General features: G+C 37.0%; 1 protein-coding gene and 1 long non-coding RNA gene across 2 annotated transcripts in view; one reads left to right on the top strand and one right to left on the bottom strand.

The window, feature by feature from the left end:
* Window positions 1-21,530, top strand: part of LOC123878530 (protein neuralized-like) — a 54,208-nt gene that overhangs the window by 6,813 nt on the left and 25,865 nt on the right. The window lies entirely within an intron of this gene.
* LOC123878531 lies at window positions 9,871-19,983 on the bottom strand. Its single transcript, XR_006798836.1, has 3 exons — window positions 19,324-19,983; window positions 17,076-17,082; window positions 9,871-9,880 (listed from the first exon to the last, which is right to left on the bottom strand). It is a non-coding gene; the product is annotated as an uncharacterized LOC123878531 (long non-coding RNA).

Genomic DNA, 21,530 nt, shown 5'->3' with positions numbered 1-21,530 from the left:
TGCTCAGTAGTGAACCAGTTATGGGACGATGATGATGAATCGGAAATCGATAATAAATCATGATTAACATAATATTAGGCTTTTATGTTTTATGAAACAATAATATTTGCGACGTTATACTTAATGTTTAATTGGAATCGACAGATGTCATTTATGAGTTTTGAGATAAAAACATGTCCAATAATTAATGTTCGAATAGTTTCGAAAAGACCATATTATATTCGATTAAAATACAGGAAAAAACCATATCAGCTGGCAGAAAACACCTTTTGATCATATCTTTGTCCCTTTCTAACTTGGACACTTTCATATCTTGCATATCTTTTCTTCGTCTTTCTGTTATAATACCAGCTGCTGCTTTATTGGTCGAGTCTTTCTGTGACTACCATATTACGTGAAAGTGTGTTTGTTGGTTTGTTCTTCAATCACGCCACAACAAAGCAACGGATCGACATAATTTTTACATGGATTTAGTTAAACACCTGGACAGTGACATAGGTCATTTTTGAACCGGAAAATCAGAAATCGCGGAAAAAGTAATTAAAGACCCGTAAACTGACATAGGCCAGCTACCCAAAAAAATGGCATAGTTGTAAAAACGTTAGAGATTCAAAAATTCACTACAGGCGAAAAATATTTATGACTAGCTGATGCCCGCGACTTCTTTCGCGTGGATTTATGTTGCTTGGAATCCCGTGGGAACTCTGATTTTCCGGTGTAAAACGTAGCCAATGTGCTAATCCAGGATATTCAAGATTCTTTTTTTGCAGAAACATTTTTTACAATTAGATTTAGTATCTATCTCCATTCCAAATTTCAGCCAAACCCGTCCAGTAGTTTTTCATACATACACACACATAAACACAAACGTTCCTCTTTATAAAATAATAGTGTGATCAATTCCTAAATTAGTAGGATTTATGAAACTGGCAACATTATAAAAAAATCCCGATCTAAAATTCGAATTTGGAACTTGGAGAGCTCGGAGCATTCCGGGCTGAATTCTCACGATCATTAACGCCGATTCCGTCTTCACAGAGCTTCGAAATTCGAATCGTGCGTGATCTCCGAGTTTCCCACTTTGTCACCGCTGGGCCACGGCTCACGAACTGTTCGCATAAGCGACGGCGGCCAAATCAATAGTTTTTTCATTTATCGGCTACCTTTTTTTTTAATTTCAGGTCGTCGGTTCAAACCCTTTATTGTCCTACCTACATCATGATAAACTTGGCTAATACTCTTTTAAAAAACTTCGTGCTAGATTCGTCTGGTGCGATCGCAGTTAAGCGCTAACTTGTCATAAAAGAAGACAGGTTTTTGTCTCTTCCGCTGCCGCTTATACAACAATGCCGTGGCCCTGCGATCAGCTTGTAACCGTCCTGTGTTATAATAGCCAGTAAATTAGGCCTAACGCTGACTACATTCGAAAGTCGGTGCGTGTTAAATATAAATACAGATTATTATGGGCGATAAGCTTAATAAATTAAAAGATGGTCTCAATAATATTCTCAAAGGCGTGTGAAGTTTGTCTGTGGCAAGCGTGGTGGACTTTGACCTAAAGTCTAAATTCTGAGAGGAGACCCGTGTTCAGTAGTGGGCCGGAAATGTTGTTGATGATGATGATGATAATATTTCTTTTCCATATTATGATTTGTTACATTATACGAGCTAACGCCGCTCGCGACTTCGTCTGCATGGATTTAGGTTTTTCAAAATCCCGTAGGAACTCTTTGATTGTCTGGGGTAAAACGTAGCCTATGTAATCTACCTCCATTCCGAATTTCAGCCAAATCCGTTCAGGAGTTTCGCGTGAAAGATTAACAAACATACACACATACATACACGCAAACTTTCGCCTTTATGATATTAGTGTGAAATGTGATGTGATGTTTTCGCAACTGGCAACACTGCTATTACAATTACACGTCAACTTACGCAAGAGCATCCCGGCCTCGCGTCGCATCCCACGACCTCGCGACCTCTTACAAGCAAACCTGTTGCCACTTTCTGCGCGCCTAGACGTACATACTACTACAATTTGTTTATGATAGTCTATCTACAAGACTTCTAGTTAGTTACAACAACATTGTAGAAATTGATGAATACTTGAACTAAGTGGACGCCCACGACTTCATCCGTGTGATTGTTTTTTTTTTTTTTAAATCCCAATGAGAACTCCTCGATTTTCTGGGACAAAAGTCATGCAAGCTGTCTCTGGACCCGTCAAAATTGTGTAGGTATCTTTCATCAAAATTGGTAAAACGGATGTATCGTGGTAACACACAGACTGACAGACATTCGCATTTATAATATTACTAGAGGATGTCCGCGTCTTCGTCCGCGTGGATTTAAGTTTTTAAGATCCCGTGGGAGCTGTTTGATTTTCCAGGATAAAAAGTTGCCTGTGTCAATTATAGGGACGCAAAATATCTCGGTACCTTTCATACAAATCGGTTAAGCGGATGGGTTTTTAGGAATCCCGTGGGAACTCTTTGATTTTCCGGGATAAAAAGTAGCCTACGTCCGTCCTCGGGATATAAGCTAATCCTGTACCTTTCGTCAGAATCGATTAAACTGTTGGGCCAGGAAAAAGTAGCAGACAGAGACAGACACACTTTCGCATTTATAATATAATATTAAAGTATGGATTTTAGTACGGACTGTGGTCTAATATTACGGGGCGTGTCAATCGGCTGATCTGGTTGCAATCTTCGCCCAAGTCCGTGACTGGATGGGTGACCATATTTAGAATGCGCTTCAAAAGGAAAGCATCTTTTTAGTACCCGTTTTTATAGATTACTTCTGTTCAAAAATCATGAGAAATGAGTCATAAAACATTACTTACTTATTTAGATTTCTAAAACCCGTCTGGTTGTTTGTCATTTCATTTTTTACTTAAATATGTAGAAGTGTTAAACCAATCGAGAATATTTTGAGTAAACTCAATTTATTTACTCTATACATTAACACCGCATTGCTAGTAAATAAAAAACACGTTTTAGATATTTCCCATATAATAAAAAAGTAAGATAAATATTTTTTTTTGTCGTAAATAAAATCTGCCCACCAGATGGCAAATTTTATTGCAACTAGCAACCCTTTTGATTTTTGATTTTTACGAATTTCCCCGAACTTTTCAAGGCGTGGGAAAGCAGGCGTCAATGTAAAAGTACAATTTTAAATAATGCACTTGGTCAATTATTTCTCACCCTTGGTCCCTTGTGATAGAGTTTATAATTGATAAGCATGATTGTAAATTGATAAGTTTGTCAATTTTGTGTACAAGTTATGAATCGCTAATTCCTTTGTATTTTCGAGTTGCAAGATGTTTTTGGTTCCGGCTACTTAATAGAATCATTACACCTGTTAAGGTTTATTTATGCCTGCCTGGGTGCTGGTAGTTCTATTGTATTATTTGACTAAGTTAACTTTTTGTATGCGACTTCGCACCTGTTTGATCTAGGTAGGTACAAAGGTTGTATTGGTACAATATTGCAGGTTTAGTGCTTGTTTCAAATACTAAATTATATTACAGGTACATATTTCTAGAATACCTGAATCGAATGTCTTGGCTTTCTATTAATATGGGGTTACAGAAAATAAGTGCTAAACTAAAAAGTTATTTTGTAGTGTGCCTATGTCGATTTTCAAAAAAATCAGGACAAAAAAGTGTCTGTCTTTCTGTCTGCTACGTTTTCACGGCCCAACCGCTGACCCGATTTTGATGTTCGGTGGCTACTTTTTATCCCGGAAAATTAAAGAGTTCCTATGGGATTTTTAAAAAACCTACATCCACACAAACGAAGTTGCGGGCATCCGCTAGTCACACTTAATATTATAAAGGCGAAAGTTTGTATGTGTGTGTGTGTGTGTGTGTATGTTTGTTACTCCTTCACGCAAAAACTACTGGACGGATTTGGCTGAAATTTGGAATGGAGATAGATAATATCCTGGATTAGCACATAGGCTACTTTTAATCCCGGAAAATCAAAGAGTTCCCATGGGATTTCAAAAAACCTAAACCCACGCGGGCGAAGTCGCGGGCATCTGCTAGTAGCCCATAAAGTTGATAAAGAACGAAAGCGTGTGAATCGAATGGGTATTTCAGTTCAGTTATCCAACGGAAAGTTGTCCAAGCGCGGGAAAATTGCCATGAAGGAACATACCAACATTCCTATTCTTACTACTGGTCAGTTATGTAATCATAGTGACTACTACTCATTATTGATACTAATAATAATTTGTCTAAACTGAGATTACAACTGAGTACATGAATAGGTTTTTGAGTTAACGCCAAAGAACATGAGAATTTTCAAAAACTACTTTTTTGCAGTCAGCCGCTTTTAAAGTAAAACATGGCAGTTTTAGTAATTATAAAATATCTATATTCAGTGATGAGTGTTTTAAACCATTAGCTGATTCATTACCAACAATCAGACGTTTATAATTATTAAGCTTTTGAGCGTTTTGACTTTTAGAAGTTTTTATCTATCAATCATTTACTTTTGCTCTAAATGTTTAACCGATATTGTGTAAAAATCTAAATTTTATGGCGCATCATAATCCAAACTGTCTTTTTACTATGGTTTTTCTTGATTTTTAGTTTAGTAAAAACTGGAGATTTCCCAGCTCACAAGATACCTATGTCCAGCTGTGGACATCCAACTGTAAAGGCGTCTTTACCTTGTTTTTACTTCTCGAAACACTTAAAATGTAAATACAAGTTCCTGTCAATTACGAACGCGTCTGGAATCTCAAATCGAGAGAGTCCCGAATCGAGTATCCGATATGACAAAATGAATCGATACATCGCACCCAAAGGTGACGTTCCCACGGTCCGTGAGAGCGTTAGAGCGAGATCCGAGATGTTATTCAACCTGGGAGAGAGAGAGACAGTCAATGATCGGTACAATTATGTAAACAGTTACAGTCTAGTTATTTAGTCAAGCTATTTTGGATGTAATGACAGTGTACTTAGAGTTTTTAATTGCTTAATTCTTTGTCTTAATTTCGATGTTAACGAAGATCGCCAAAGTTTGCCATCTTGGTTGGTAATTGTTTCTATTGGCTGAATTTTATGAAACTTTTGATGGTGTCAGCCAATCGATGCTTTTGCTATTGCACTCCATAATTAGAGATTAGAGTTTACTATACCCATCGTTGTGGGTCGCGACCCCTGCCATCAATTACATAATGACACAGTTTAACAAGGCTGTGATAATGTTTAACAAGGCCAATGTCCAACAGTGGACGTCCACAGGCTGATGATGATGATGATGATAGTAATAATGCATTGAAGAACTGCGTAAAAAAGCGTTGATAGCGGGTGATGGGTCATTCGGGAGGTCGGGAGTTCGATTCCGCGCATGCACCTTTAACTGTTAGGATTTGAATAGAATAGAATAGAATAGATTTTTATTCAAGTAAACTTTTACAAGTGCTTTTGAATCGTCAAATAATTTTTAATACAGTTGCTCAAAAAGTGGCGTATTGCAGAGACGTATAGCGTTCGGGATGTGGGCTATTACATAATCGTGCTTTTTTTTTACCTTTCCCGCACGCGTGCTTTTTCTTTCCCAACTGTCAAATATTATAAAGAAAAACCAACCATGAAGTTTTTACTAAAAAAATTCAAAGAAGTTTTTATGATTCATGCAAATACGTATATTTCTAAAAAGAAGCTACTAATTTGTTTCAATATCAGATTTAATGATTTGATTGAATGAGTTTGGTTAGGTTTCATTTCATTTCATCTCATTAAATTTCATTTTCATTTCATATCAATAAAAAACTTCTACTGAAGACTTGGCTGTATGGGCATAGTTCCCTTTGCCTACCAGAATGGGTGAAGAAAAAAAAAACTCTACTTATATTCTACGGTTGGCGCCATTTTTCAGAAATTTTCTTTGCAAGTTTAGTTGTTGGTAGCCTAAAATGAGTGATTTCGACCCTAGTTTTTTATATCTATTAACAATAAAGTTGTTTTAAATTAAATTAAATTAAGTTAGTTGAGTTTATTGTGTTTTTATTATTTTATTAAATTGCTTCATTTTTTCGCAACTGTATTAAAAATAGTCGTTCAGTACACGTGCGGAACCGTCATTGCAACTCGTTCCGACTGTCAACCCTCGCCTTCAGCTACGCCTCGGCTCGGGTAGACATTTGTCGGAACTCTTTGCAATGACAGCCTTTCCGCACTTGTAATGAAATATACTATTACCACTGGTTCGGAATGCCGTTCCTACCGAGAAGAACCAGCAAGAAACTGCGAGCGAGCGTTTTAAGCATTTAAGTATCACTTGATTGGTGAAAGAAAACATTGTGAGGAAATCTGCATGCCTGAGAGTTCTACATAATGTTCTCAAAGGTGTGTGAAGTCTGCCAACCCATACTTGGCCAGCGGGGCAGACAATGGCCTAAACCCTTTAAATTCGGAGAGAAGACCTGTGCTCAGTAGTGGCGATGAGTTTATCATGATAACGAAGTACCTATTTACATTTTAAGAGTCATCGAGAGAGAAATTGATCGTAGGTAGGTATACAGAAATGTACAACATGGGGTTATTCAAGGGGCTGACCAACAATTCCTGAAAGGCCGGCAACGCGTCGGTGGTACCTCCGGTGCTGCAAATGTTCATCGGCGGCAGTAATCACTTAACATCAGGTGGCCCGCCTGCTCGTTTGCTCGCTATTTTATTATTTAAAAAAAGACTTTATCGCCCGATTCGTCTTTAGTGTGACCACGTTACTAACATTCCTCTAGAAAGACTTTTTAGTGGGAATATTTTTTTATGTTAATTTTGTTGTAAACACTCAGTCCAAGTACATTCTTACAGTCGTTGAAGAAAGTGGTTTACACACTAAAAACTTCATCGTAATATGTGTTTTAAGTTAAAGGTTATAAAGCACACTTTACGCACTAGTGTGGTAATTGATTACGGATGCGCCTGGGAAAATTCGTTCGTGAAACGAAACATGGCCAGATAATAGATATACTATGTGATTGTGTAAGATAGTTAATTGTTTCGAGTTGAGATTTTGATTTGAGATTGATGAAATCTACTATTCTGTTAGTAGATTAGATTGTTGATGATTTTTTTGTAAATGTTGCTAGTACTTACACACAACATAAAAAAGTTCTTACTTTTATGTAAGTCTGTATAAATTATTATTTTTTTAGACTTTTTGTTTCAATAAGTAACAGTGCTTACATTAGAATCAGAATCATTTGTTTTCCACAATGTGGTACATACAACATAGTATTATTTTCATAGATCTTAAAAGTTAGTATAATATTCACAATCCAACGAAGTTTTTTTTGCTCAATCTAAGAGTTTGAAACATAACAAATAACAATTAAACATACCTACCTAATTATCCACCTAGATGTAAAATATTAAATTATAAAATATAGAATAATAAAGAGGAAAAAATAAATACATCACACCAAAACCGATTAAGTAGTTCCTAACTAAAAATATATATTTTTTTTGTCTTGTAAACCAAAAACCATACTAAAAATGTTAGGTAGCTAACTAATATCAATAAAAGAATAATTTATTTTTACGGATATTAATGTCACTAGGTACGAACACCAATTCAGGCAAGCTGCAATTATGTGTAAACAGGACATCAGCAAGCCATAATAGGAGTCCAATACTAACTGTTCGCCATAACAACAATGGCGGATAATGATATACTGAAAGTGAAGCGGTCCCACGACGTTATTGATGGTTATTAATGGTTATTAATGAAAAAATAATGAACTGGATACAATATGGAGGCTTTACTGTTTTAATATGGGACGGTTTTTGGTTTGTTTTGTTTATCACAAGAATATAGCTAGGAAAGTTCAAAAATATAGCAATAAAATAGGTACTGTGAATATGGCCAAGTTTTTAAAAGTGGAAAAAATGTGTCTTAATTAAATTAGCTAATCATCATCATCATCATTGTAGTCAAGACAGAAACACTTTATTGCACACAAAAACACATGTAAAGGATCACAACACAGATAGAAGAAAACAGAAAAAAACAATTGTGTGCAAAGGCGGCCTTATTGCTTGGAGCAATCTCTACCAGGCAACCTTTTTTAGTTTAGTTATTTTTGGTCGTAATTTAAAAAAAAATCACCATTGCCACAAACTATATTTTCGACATAATATTATATATAATTATATTTATGACTTAATTACGACGATAATATTTTTATTCTATATGCATACATGAAATCTATCATCTATTTCTCGAGTTATATAAAATAATTCTGTAAATATTTTTAAATTACGTCATAGTTTTATGATTCCTTAATTCTAAAATTATAAACGTTGTTAAATGCCTATTTTTATTGTTAGTCATAAAATCGAATTATATGATCAACTAAAGATGTAGTATTTCTTTTTAATTTATAGCGTACTTTTAGTTTTCTATCTTAGTTTTACTGTCTCCAATTATATTTTTTTCATCAAATAAATGGCAGTAATATCAAAAGGCTTACGGCTAAAGTGGTTAAAATAAAAGAGCTTAATGGTTGATGTAAAAAGATTGTGTCGTGGGAATCGAAAACAGCTATCATCTTATGTCTAGTCGTTATTTTTTTCTGGATTGATCGACTTGTAGCCTAGTTTATTGGCTAGAAATAGACCACGTACGCCTTTGATGTGTTGGGTGTACGATTTGTCCTTTTTGAGACAATCTTGTTTTCATTAAGGTAATAATTAACTTTTGTTTTTCGTATTTATATAGTACTAGCGGTGTTTTTAGAATTTTTGCAGGGATATCTATTTTTTTTAATATAAAATATAGCCTATGTCACTTAGATTGATGTATCTTTCTACTAATGAAAGAATTTTCAAAATCGGTACAGTAATTTTAGAGATTACTTCCTACAAACAAAGTTACAAACTTTACCTATCTATAATATTAGGATAGGTATACGATTATTTTAATTGAAAAAATGCAGAAATTCTGTTATTCTTTAAATTTTATTTTTCACGAAAAACTTCGCATTTGTCGTCTAATTTTTTTTTAAATTTTGACTCTTTCGAAGTTTATAGGTATTTATAGCATAATAATTTCCCGATTAATTTATTTATTATTATTAAATGTGGTCCCGATTGATTTATTATAGCTGAGAATATCCTGAGCTCTGAAGACGGTTAGATACAAAGGAAAACAGGACGAGTGGCGTCAAAACTAAAAAACAGTGCACAAGTGTCAATTACGAGTGTCTACGCCGCGTGGGATCGGATGTAGTACCGCTATGTTTTGTCGTATCGTATCTCAATCTTTTTAGTTCCTTTGCCCGGGGGACGCTATTCCTGAACTACTTATTTTTACTGAAACCTGTATGTGGTACAACGTTTACTGGTTCATTGGGTAGTTTTGTTAGTTATTGGAGGCCTTTACTGGATAATATGTTCTGATAATACCTATAAAGCCTTTCTTAGGGTTCCGTACCCAAAGTGTGCCAAGTGGACCCTAAGTATACGATGTCCGTCCGTCTGTCTGTCAGCGGGTTGTTTATCTCATGAACCGCATTAGGTAGAGAGTTGAAATTTTCACAGACTGAATGATTTGACGTGCCTTTTTTAGTTTAATCGATTATTTAAAATGGTAATTTTTGACATAGGCAAAGTTAGTTAGTTTTATTTTTGTATTTAATATGTATGTTTGATTGAGCATTTGAAATTACTTTTTTCTGAGTTTCGAACCCAACACCTATGTGTCATTTATTATGTATATGTATGTCTATCGTTCCACAAAGTGTATCTTATACTATATCTCACAAACGAAAGTCAGGTTCTTTCAATTATCTAAAAATAGTCTACATTCAAGTTCATTCAACACTGCAAGCGTTTGCGAACATTGGAATATAAACTCTATTGAATATATAAATAAAGTATATTTTTCCACCGCAAGGCTACGAGTCAAGTGATTCCCACGTTCGATGAATCATTATTGAATCAACTGTGGTATGACCAGCTTTGAAAACTGTTTTATTGGGACAAAGTGGTATAAAAATATATAAAAATGTATTCATACTGTACATTGAATACTTGGATCCCCCTAAAGTCAAACTTGTTTGTCCTAATTTTAAAAAGTTGTGACATTATGTACAATATAAAGTAACTATGTGTACAAAAATCAATACATTAGTATTAATTTTTTGAATTCTTAGGTAAAATAATTATTTTGATGTTGACATTAAAATATCCTTAAAATAGTCGAACTTCATCATGTCGATTTCTCAGTCTAAAACACTCTCACTTTTTCTCCCCATGCGTTTAATACAATATTCTTAGGTGTTCCTAAAAATTACTATCTCTACATAATATTTAAAAAAAGTCCTAAGTCCTGAACACAATCTAGAAAGCTAAAAATTTGCACAGACAAATTGTGGTCACAATGTGGGCAAGGAATAAGGATTTTCCGAAATTCCCACGGAGCAAAGAGGATTAATATTAATAGGAAGATAGGTTATTTTAGTCAGGAATTTAGTTAAGTAGAAGAATAAATGGCTATTTTATTTTGTTTATTTTTAACCCCCGACCCAAAAAGAGGGGTGTTATCAGTTTGACGTGTGTATCTGTGTATCTGTGTATCTGTCTGTGGCATCGTAGCGCCTAAACGAATGAACCGATTTTAATTTACTTTTTTTTGTTTGAAAGGTGGCTTGATCAAGAGTGTTCTTAGCTATAATCCAAAAAAAATGGTTCAGCCGTTTGAAAGTTATCAGCTCTTTTCTAGTTACTGTAACCTTCACTTGTCGGGGGTGTTATAAATTTTTAATTTACACTTGTATTTTATTTACTTTACTGTTAATAAACAGGGCATATTTACTCTATTTCTTTATACATATTTATATTTCTTCTCCTTAATATTTATTTTAAGACAGTCTCTAAAAAATTCAAAAACATGGCGCGCCTAACCACCGGCAGCTAGCGGTTTCGATTATAAAGTAAGATTCAACTAACTACAAGTTATGTGAACGTGGTCAAACTATCTCTCGTTTTGGGAGCTATGTATGATTGGGAAATGAAACAATTTGGATAATTTAGATTTTTATTATTAAGATAGATCTATTTATGACCTCGATAAAAAATATTTAATGTATTTAGAGGTTAAAGGTCTTTCATTTCTAAAACTAGCCTACCCGTCCTTACTTCTCTCGGGTGTTTCTTAAAATACCTTCTTAGTAAGGGTCTACGTTATAATTTTAGGGTTCTACGATTGGGTAGTACCATATTTCAAAATTTTTGGAAATTGTAAAGGAAGGGAAGGGAATATTTAAAAGGATTTTCACAGGCAGGTGAAATTTACACAAATATGTATATCAAAGAAAAAAGTCGGTTTACTGACGATAGTTGAACGTGACAACAAAGGCCGATTGTGCTTCTTTGTCGCTCGTTCCGCGCTCTCGCTTGCACTTGCATGGAACGCTTTACATGGAACGCCTCAGAGCGAGGTAACGCCGCATGAGTCATGTTTTTCGTGCGTGCAGCCGGCTCTATCGAATTATAAGACGTTGTCACGTCAAAAGGTGACTGACTGACTGACTGACTGACTGATCTATCAACTTCTCCTACCAACGCACAGCTCAAAATGCTGGACGGATCGGGTTGAAGGCATGTAGATAGCTATAATGACGTAGACATATTCGGCATCGGCTAAAAAGGTTTTTTGGAAATCCCAAGGGGGTAAAATACTAAGTGAAAGTGTAGTCCATGCGGACGAAGTCGCGGGCCTAAGCTAATACCAACTTATAATAATATGTTACTTTACGTAGATATAGTATTTTCAAAGGTTTAATAAAGAGATACGGCGACTCGGTGGCAATTTAGTTTTGGGCCGTTCTTGTTCCCACGGTATGTTAGCGCGTGACAGCTTTAGATACTACGACATACATACATATATATATAATATTATACACTTTCCGTGCGTTACGTAATGACGGTATTATCATATAGCAGTCATAATAATATGTTTAGTGGGCGATAACTTGTGATTTATTAGTGGGAATTATATTATGTACTCTTTTTAACTATTAGGTCAAAGTTCACTATTACTTATTTATTTTTATTAGATTGTATATTGTTATAAAAGATTTTAAATATTTATATTTGTTTAAAGTAGGTATCTATACTTCTACCTAATCACACTTCACACTATCACACTTATTAATATTATAAAGGAGAAAGTTTGTATGTGTGTGTGTGTGTGTGTGTGTGTGTGTGTGTGTGTGTGTGTGTGTGTGTGTGTGTGTGTGTGTGTGTGTGTGTGTGTGTGTGTGTGTGTGTGTGTGTGTGTGTGTGTGTGTGTGTGTGTGTATGTTTGTTACTCCTTCACGCAAAAACTACTGGACGGATTTGGCTGAAATTTAGAATGGAGATAGATTATACCCTGGATTAGCACATAGGCTACTTTTTATCCCGGAAAATCAAAGAGTTCCCACGGGAATTTTAAAAAACCTATATCGTCGCGAACGAAGTCGCGGGCATCAGCTAATAATATATACTCCTCAACGGTTGAGGAGCGGACTGAATTCCAAAAGGTCGGCGGTTCAAACCCCACCCGTTGCACTATTGTCGTACCCACTCCTGGCACAAGCTTTACGCTTAATTGGAGGGGAAAGGGGAGTATTAGTTCATGATTAGCATGGCTAATACTCTTTAAAAAAATATATCTAGTAGGTTAATTTTTCTAACCTAATTTTGATCTATCTCGGTTCAGCCCGCGTTTGCAATGTAAGCGCAAAAAATGTGTTTACTTACAACATTACATTAGAAACCTCTAAAATTATCAGTGTTTCTCTACTATATTATGCATGTTTCATACAAATAAACCTTCCTCTTGAATCACTCTACTAAAAAACCCCGCATCAAAATCCGTTGCGTAGTTTTAAAGATCTAAGCATACATAGGAACAGACAGCGGGAAGCGGCTTTGTTTTTAACCCCCGACCCAAAAAGAGGGGTGTTATAAGTTTGACGTGTGTATCTGTGTATCTGTCTGTGGCATCGTAGCTCCTAAACTAATGAACCGATTTTAATTTAGTTTGTTTTGTTTGAAAGGTGGCTTGATCGAAAGTGTTCTTAGCTATAATCCAAGAAAATCGGTTCAGCAGTTTGAAAGTTATCAGCTCTTTTCTAGTTCTTACTGTAACCTTCACTTGTCGGGGGTGTTATAAATTTTTAATTTACACTTGTACACTACGAGTATGTAGTGATGAACAAACAATGAGAGGTAGGCAGTGCTCGTCACGTCACTGTCTCTATTCAACGTAACTCTCGAACCCCTTCATTGTCCGTAATTGAGTAATAAGTATAATTATACATCGTTATATTATACACTGTGGCTTCACAAAGAAAGGTGGTTGTATAATTAGGCCTATAAGCCGTATAGCCGTGAGAATGACTGCTCGAGAGCTTATAATGGCTGTAAATTGTAATGTTATCATTTATAACTGCTACTAAATGACCTTTGCTGGTCTCTGCCGCCATTACATTACAGTTTATAACCGTCAACCGAGCAACCGCCGCGTTTCTTGCTGGTTCTTCTCGGTAGGAACGGCATTCCGAACCAGTGGTAAATTATTTTGACGATTCAAAAGCACTTGTAGAAGTTTACTTGAATAAAAATATATTCTATTCTATTCTAAACATGTACCTACCGGTGTAGTGGATAACTTACTGACTGATAACTGGTGTGGGATCGGTCAGGTTTCACATCCCGCGTCGCGTCGGCCGAAGCTACGTCCGCTTCCGGCGCGTGCGGCGACGCGCGGATGCTGTGTTTCTATCTCTTTATATGTTTATCTGTACATATATGTCTATCTCGTTAACATTCAGATTTCTATTTAGGTATAGTACGCGACATGTTGAGATGGCAGTCGGGATGGGGACGCCCCGCGCTAACCCGCGGGATAGAGCGGGCGGTGTGCGGGGTGTCCCCCCGCTTCATACGTCGATTGCCATGTCGACCTGTCGGTTACTACAACTATAATTATGTAATACGAATTAACCCGTGCGAAACCGGGGCGGGCTGCTAGCCCATACTAATATTATAAATGCGAAAGTGTGTCTGTTTGTCTGTCTGCTACGTTTTCACGGCCCAACCGTTGAACTGATTTTAATGTAATTTGGTACAGACTTGAGATACATCCCGGGGAAGGACATAGGCTACGTTTTATCCCGGAAAATCAAAGAGTTCATCCCCGAGTTGATCGTAATGTTCTAAATGTAAGTAGTTATTTTCTTCCTCAAGCCACAACAATACCATAATAAACGGGATTCCCCATCAAATCCCCGTGGGCCATCGCCACATGTGCGCCAAATGTTCGCCCGCCACACTTTACGGTGTCCAAGAAAAGACGACCCCCGCGCTGTCGTATTTGTGGCGGGACACCCCATCTTGGGGGTTCGGCCATAGACAATGTATTTCTGTTTTGAATTTAGAACAATGGTGTGGCACTACTAAACGCCATTAAACAAAATAATAAGAAGAAAATATCTTATTGCTGTACACTGTACCTACATAAACCACAGAATATTATATGTACAACTAGATGATGCCCGCGACATCGTTCGCGTGGATTCAGGTTTTCCAAAATCCCGTGAGAACTATTTGGTTTGCCGGGATAAAAAGTAGCCTATGTGTTAAACCAGGGTATAATCTATCTCCAAAGCAAATTTCAGCCAAATTCGTCCAGTAGTTTTTGAGTGAAAGGGTAACAAACATACACACACTTTCGCCTTTGTAATATTAGTGTGATATTGTAGCTAGTCAATACCGTCTCAAGTCGAACAGCCAGCTCGCGCAGTGAATGTCAGCGAGCGTGCAACGCCATCACGCTCCGTGGTTTTGTAGTCCGTCCGTCCGTCCGTCACGCGTGACAGACGCCGCTAGGGTTGCCAACATTTATTAGAAAAAATAGAGTATATCTGATTTCAAAGGAGGTGAATAAAGAGTACGGTTCAAAAAAGAACATTGTACTTTGAAATAGGTATTTTTTTTGTGCTTTTTTGCAGCACATATTCAAATTCAAAATATTTTTATTCTATTAGACTTTTACAAGTTCTTTTGAATCGTCAAAAGCATCTACCACTGGTTCGGAATGCCTTTCCTACCGAGAATAACCAGCAAGAAACTCGGCGGTTGCTCTTTTCAAAGATTTGATATACAATATTATAACAATATTCAACATTCACAAACATAACAATTATTCATGGTTGTTAAAAGAATTGTATGACTCCAAACATTCTATATGTATTCAGTATAGTAAATATTGTGTAAAAAAGAGTATTTTAGCATACTCTATTAGTGTTTTAGATTATGGAGGACGCCTACATGATATAGAGTATAATACTCTCTTTTAGAGTACGAGTACGGTTGGCAACCCTAGACACCGTCGCCCGCACCGCACTCCCGTACAAACTTCTGTTACATATTCATGTGCTTTTTATTACAATATTGTATTTCAACCAATCAAAACTATACTATTAATTATACTACTATTATTATTACTGCCAATCGGCACTTGGCCAGTGGCGTGGACTCTTGCCGAATCATTATCATTCTGAGAGGAGACTCAGTAGTGAGCCAGCGAAGGAGTGTTGATGATAATGATGATTTTCGGTAGTCGGTATTATATTATACAGGTGGTTTTAGTGCAATTTTTGTGCTTATTAGTATGCAGTTAGATAAACTGCTTCTTTATAAAAGAAAAGCACCCTATGATTGACTGTCTTCCTTATGAAATAATTAGCTTTTACCCGACTACAGTAGCAAAGGGTTATGATTGTAGCACTCTACGTATTTTATTAATTCAAAAAAAGTGGGAGTTTCCAAAATGTTTTTTTTTTTTGCTATTGTATCGAGTGGGGTGTCAAATGAATTTTCAAAAATTTTATTTCTTAGCGAATGTTTACGTCATAATAGCTGCTTAGTGCCTGCGTGCTTACAGCCCGATCCGTCCAGTAGTTTGAGCTGTGCGTCGATATATCAGTCAGTCAGTCAGTCAGCTCTTCCTTTTTAACCCCCGACCAAAAAAGAGGGGTGTTATAAGTTTGACGTGTGTATCTGTGTATCTGTGTATCTGTCTGTGGCACCGTAGCGCCTAAACTAATGAACCGATTTTAATTTTGTTTGAAAAGTGGCTTGATCGAGAGTGTTCTTAGCTATAATCCAAGAAAATCGGTTCAGCCGTTTGAAAGTTATCAGCTCTTTTCCAGTTACTGTAACCTTCACTTGTCGGGGTGTTATAAATTTTTAATTTACACTTGTATATATTTGAATATACGTAAGCCAATTTAACACCTTTGTTTGAATTAAAACAAAAGGTTTAATTCTAAAGGTTTAAGACAACGTTTGAGTGGGAACAATGTCACAACAGCAAGCCAAGGTCGCACATAAACGTATACTAATATTATAAATGCGAAAGTGTGTCTGTCTGTCTGTCTGCTACCTTTTCACGGTCCAACAGTTTAACCGATTCTGACGGGTACAGCGTTAGCTTATATCCCGGGGACGGATAAATGCTCCCACGGGATTCCCTAAAACCCATCCGCTTATCTGATTTGTATGTTTAGTACCGAGGTAGCTTGCGTCCCTGTAATTAACATTTTTTAACCCTGAAAATCAATCAGTTCCCACGGGATCTTTAAAAATCTAAATCCACGCGGACGAAGTCGCGGGCATCCTCTAGTTTCCACATAAAACGTTCCTTATTATATCGGGAAAGTGTGTTTTCTGTGACGCATTCAGAATTGGATCGCTATTCCCTTTGTGGCATCTCTGCCTAAGACGGTTCTGTTTTCTTTGTTATACTGTGTCTATATTTGTGTTGCGAATGTGTTGGCTTTTACTTTCAGGGCTTTTGTTCTAAAGGGTTTACAGATTTGTCTTCCATGTTTTATTCAGGCTTTATTTTATACTAACGGATGCCTGCGACTTCGTTCGCGTGGATATAGGATTAAGAAAATCCCGTGGGAACCCTTTGATTTTTTGGGATAAAAAGTAGCTTATCTGTTAATCCATGGTATAATCCGATATAAGTTTTTGAAAATCCCGTGGGAACCCTTTGACTTTTCGGGATAAAAAGTAGCCTATGTGTTAATCCATGGTATAATCTACCTTCATGCTTCAAATGCGTCTAGTAGTTTTTGCGTGAAAGAGTAACAAACATACACACATACATACACACATACATACACACAAATCGCCTTTATAATATTAGTATGGATTTCGTCGGAACTGTGTAACAACCCTCAGCGATGAGTACGACGCAGGATCGTATCAGAAAGAAGACGTTTACAGAACAGTTTTGAAAATTAAAATGTTTACCGTTTCCGCCTCAAGTCATAAACAGTTTTCCAAAAACGGCTCTCGATATGAACTTGTTGTTATTGTTCGTCATCGCCCGATATAAGTTCATTATGAATTATGATCCATATTTAGTTTTGTTTATAAGAAAAAACTTATTTTCTCTTAATAGTGTAAAAACTTGTGAAGTTTTGATAGTAAAAAGAAGGTGAGCTTGTTGTGGGCTCTTCTCAGGCCTGGGCGCGTTTGAAACCCTTAGTTAGAGCTTTAGTTTAAAGTTAAAGTAATTAATTATCACCACTATATCATTTCACAAATCTACAATTCTGACCACTCTGACCATCAAAAGGTGTTCTAGTACCTACTTTGAATAAATGATCTTGTGCTATAAGACCTACCTGCCTTTCATGATTCTAGGTCAACGGAAAGTACCCTATAGGATTTCTTGACAGACGGGCAGACCTGCAGACGGACAGACGAACAGACGGGCAGTCGAAAAAACGGACAGACAGACAACAAAGTGTTCCATTTTTCCTTTTGAGGTACGGAACCCTAAAAAAATAGTGGTTTCCGCGTCAGTACCCTGGCAACACTGAACCAACGTCCAGGAACGCGCCAGGGTCTACGACCCGTTCGCAAACCGTGACCAAACCGAACCGTAACAAAAACTGTGTACGCCAGATTATAACTAACCAGCCGCCATCTTGGCATACATACAATTCTACAATTAAATTAATGCTGTTAGTTACGCTCAGTACTAGACCGAGGAATATTGTTAAATCGGTTCGATTTCTAAAGTTATCGGTATTTTGTAACCATCAATTTTAGATACAAGTTCTGCAATCTCACCTGGTGGTAAGTGATGGAGCAGTCTAAGATGGAAGGGGTATGGCAGTGTTCATTAAACCCATACTCCTTTGGTTTCTACACGGCATCGTACCGAAACGCTAAATCGCTTGGCAGCACGGTTTTGCCGGTAGGGTGGTAACTAGCCACGGCCGAAGCCTCCCACTAAATTCCAATATTTCCGATGCCGTGAATCGAACCCGGCATGGTGCTTACCAGGGAGGATATCTTTACCATTAAGCCACAGTTCACGACAGTGGGAACTAATAATAAAACGTCAACGTAAAGCTTCGACGTCACTGGCAGGCGTCAAATGTTATCTACATTTGACGCTACGTAGGCTATGAATCGGGTATTTTTCTTTCATTTCACGTTAGTATAACCTAATATTTTGACGATATAATATCTTCGATTCAGGATCAATTCGAGAGTTTAATTGTTTATTAACCCCCGACCCAAAAAGAGGGGTGTTATAAGTTTGACGTGTGTATCTGTCTGTGGCATCGTAGCTCCTAAACTAATGAATCGATTTTAATTTAGTTTTTTTTTGTTTGAAAGGTGTCTTGATCGAGAGTATTCTTAGCCAAGAAAATCGGTTCAGCCGTTCGAAAGTTATCACCTTTTTTCTAGTTACTGTAACCTTCACTTGTCGGGGATGTTATAAAATTTTAATTTACACTTGTTTGTTCATAATGTACACTGTCCTTACAGGGAGACCTAATGCAACAGTGCAGATCTGTACTCTAAGCTAATTTTTATGTACTAAAATTAATCATTTATTAAACTTCTACTTAGCAGCTATCTTAATATTGTGTAGTGAAAGTTCCCTCACTCGAGTTCACCCCGACTAGGCCAACACCGTTTAATAATATCTGTCCCAAATTATCCTAACTTTGCCAAGTGTAGCATGACATGGGCCAAAGAGCGGCATCTGCCTCCCTAACGAGATTTGGACTCCTTCGGGGGTATTAGACTCCCCAAAATAACCCACTGAACTAATACCTACTGCGGCTTTGAGGGTTACATCTATTTATACCTACTTGTGTAGGAAGAGGGTGTCATTTAAGTACAAGTTTTAAAGAAAATATTTGCAAAGTCATAGCGCTAATATTTTAAATGCGAAAGTGTGTCTGTCTGTCACGGCCCAACAGTTTAACCCAGTCTTTCCCAACGTGGGCGATAACGCCCCCTTGTGGGCGCTGCAGGCCTAAAGGGGGGCGGTAAAAGACCCAGGAAAAAAAGGGGGCATTGTGTAGGGCTTTGGGGTCGATTTATAATTTCATCTACCTAGCTAGGAAGACTCTTAGACACCGACTGAGCTCTCGACTCTTGACTACATCTTGTGAACATCAACTAATATTAATTAAGATATAGCTCAAACTCGGTTCGATATAAAAGACCGCGGGCAATCATGTTTTAACAAGATTTTGTTAAATAATCCGAATTGTACATTCCTATACCAATCGGCTGGTTCTATAATACTGGTAAAAAAGAAGAGACGGCAATACTCTGCGGAATATATTAAATTCGGATTTATTGAAAATCCCACAAACCCGTCGTCGCCTTTGTTTTTGAGTAAATTGGAACCTGATATCAACAAACTTATTGAACAGCATCAGATTCAACCTTCACATTAGTTTTTATATAAGAATTGATTATGTTTGTTTTATTTTCAATAAAAGATACTCTGTCCGAATACTATAAATTTGCGTTTCAATAATCAGTTATAAGTACTTAGCGGTTTTTAAGTATGTTTAAAAAGGGGGGCGTTAAAAAATAATTTATTCTTAAAGTGGGCAGTAGACAAAAAAAGGTTGGGAACCCCTGGTTTAACCGATTCTGACGAAATTTGATACAGGGTTAGCTTATATCCCGGGACAGACATAGGCTACTTTTTATCCCAGAAAATCAAACAGCTCCCACGGGATCTTTAGAAACCTAAATCCACGCGGACGAAGTCGCGGGCATTCTCTAGTTAAATATATTGGTGAAGGAAAACATCGTGAGGAAACCTGCATGCCTGAGAGTTCTTCACAATATTCTCATAGATTTGTGAAGTCTGCCAATCCACTTGACCAGCGATTGGCAATGACTTGAACCCTTCTGAAAGTAGACCCTGTTACTCCTTGGTTAATCCTCTACTCGTCTGTGAAAGTCCCGTCAAAATAGGTTCAGCCGTTCCGAGGATTAGGCCGTTCAAACAGATAGACAAAAATTTTATAAAAGTGTGATTCAGTTATGGTACAGTTCAAATAACCATATGAGCTTAATATGAGGTACATAGATATTTCGAAATTACTACGACAGGAACTTCAATTTTTAGGGTTCCGTACCTCAAAAGGAAAAACGGAACCCTTATAGGATCACTTTGTTGTCTGACTGTTTTTATTTGTAAACTAGCTGATGCCCGCAGCTTCGCCCGCGTGGATTGGTCAAATCCCCTGCAGCATCAGGATTGAGGAGTTGGAATCCAAATTTTTTATGAAACAATGTCGCAAAGTTCCTCTATCGATTAAAAAAAAAATTACACAAATCGGTTCAGAAATCTCAGAGATTTCGGTGTACATAGGTAGAAAAACACAACTCCCTTTTTGAAAGTCGGTTAAAAAAGTAACCTATGTTACACCCTGGTCAATCCTCTACTCGTCTGTGAAAATCCCGTCAAAATCGGTTCAGCCGTTCCAAAGATTAGCCTTTTCAAACAGACAGACAGACAGACAGACAGACAAAAATTTTAAAAACGTGTGATTCAGTGTTGGTATCGTTCAAATAACCCTATGAGCTTAATATGAGGTAGTTATTTCGAAATTACAGACAGACACTCCAATTTTATTTATTAGTATAGATATAGATGTAGACTCCACAGTGCACGCATTAGTATGATCTCAGCCTTAGTAATTGAATTATACCCAAGTCGATGACTTAAACATCGATCGTTCCAAATACCTATAGGTATCGTTATCGGCCCCACAGCTATGGGTCTTGTAATCCTATGGGGTTGGCAATGAAGCACCATTGTTGACAATGGAGGGTGGAATACTTTGATGGGATAAATAATAAATACTGCATCTGCAGTGTGGGGGCGTCTGTCTTATTAATATCGTGTCGATTTTGAAGTTTATGACTCCGCCATTGTAGTTGCCAACAATACACGATAGATTTCTTATTAGGGTTCTGTACCTCAAAAAGACAAAAGGTACCCTTATAGGACCACTTTATTGTCAGTCTGTCGTGCCTGTCAAGAAAACCTATAGGGTACTTCCCGTAACCTAGAATCATAAAATTTGGCAGGTAGGTAGGTCTTATAGCACAAGTACCCAATAAAGGAATAAATCCGTAAATCGTGACATCACAGAAAAATATA

This window comes from Maniola jurtina, chromosome 26, assembly GCF_905333055.1.
Source record: "Maniola jurtina chromosome 26, ilManJurt1.1, whole genome shotgun sequence".
In the NCBI taxonomy this organism is placed as follows: Eukaryota; Metazoa; Arthropoda; class Insecta; order Lepidoptera; family Nymphalidae; genus Maniola; species Maniola jurtina.
Note: the sequence above shows the minus strand (reverse complement) of the source record. Positions and strands in the feature narration are given on the sequence as shown.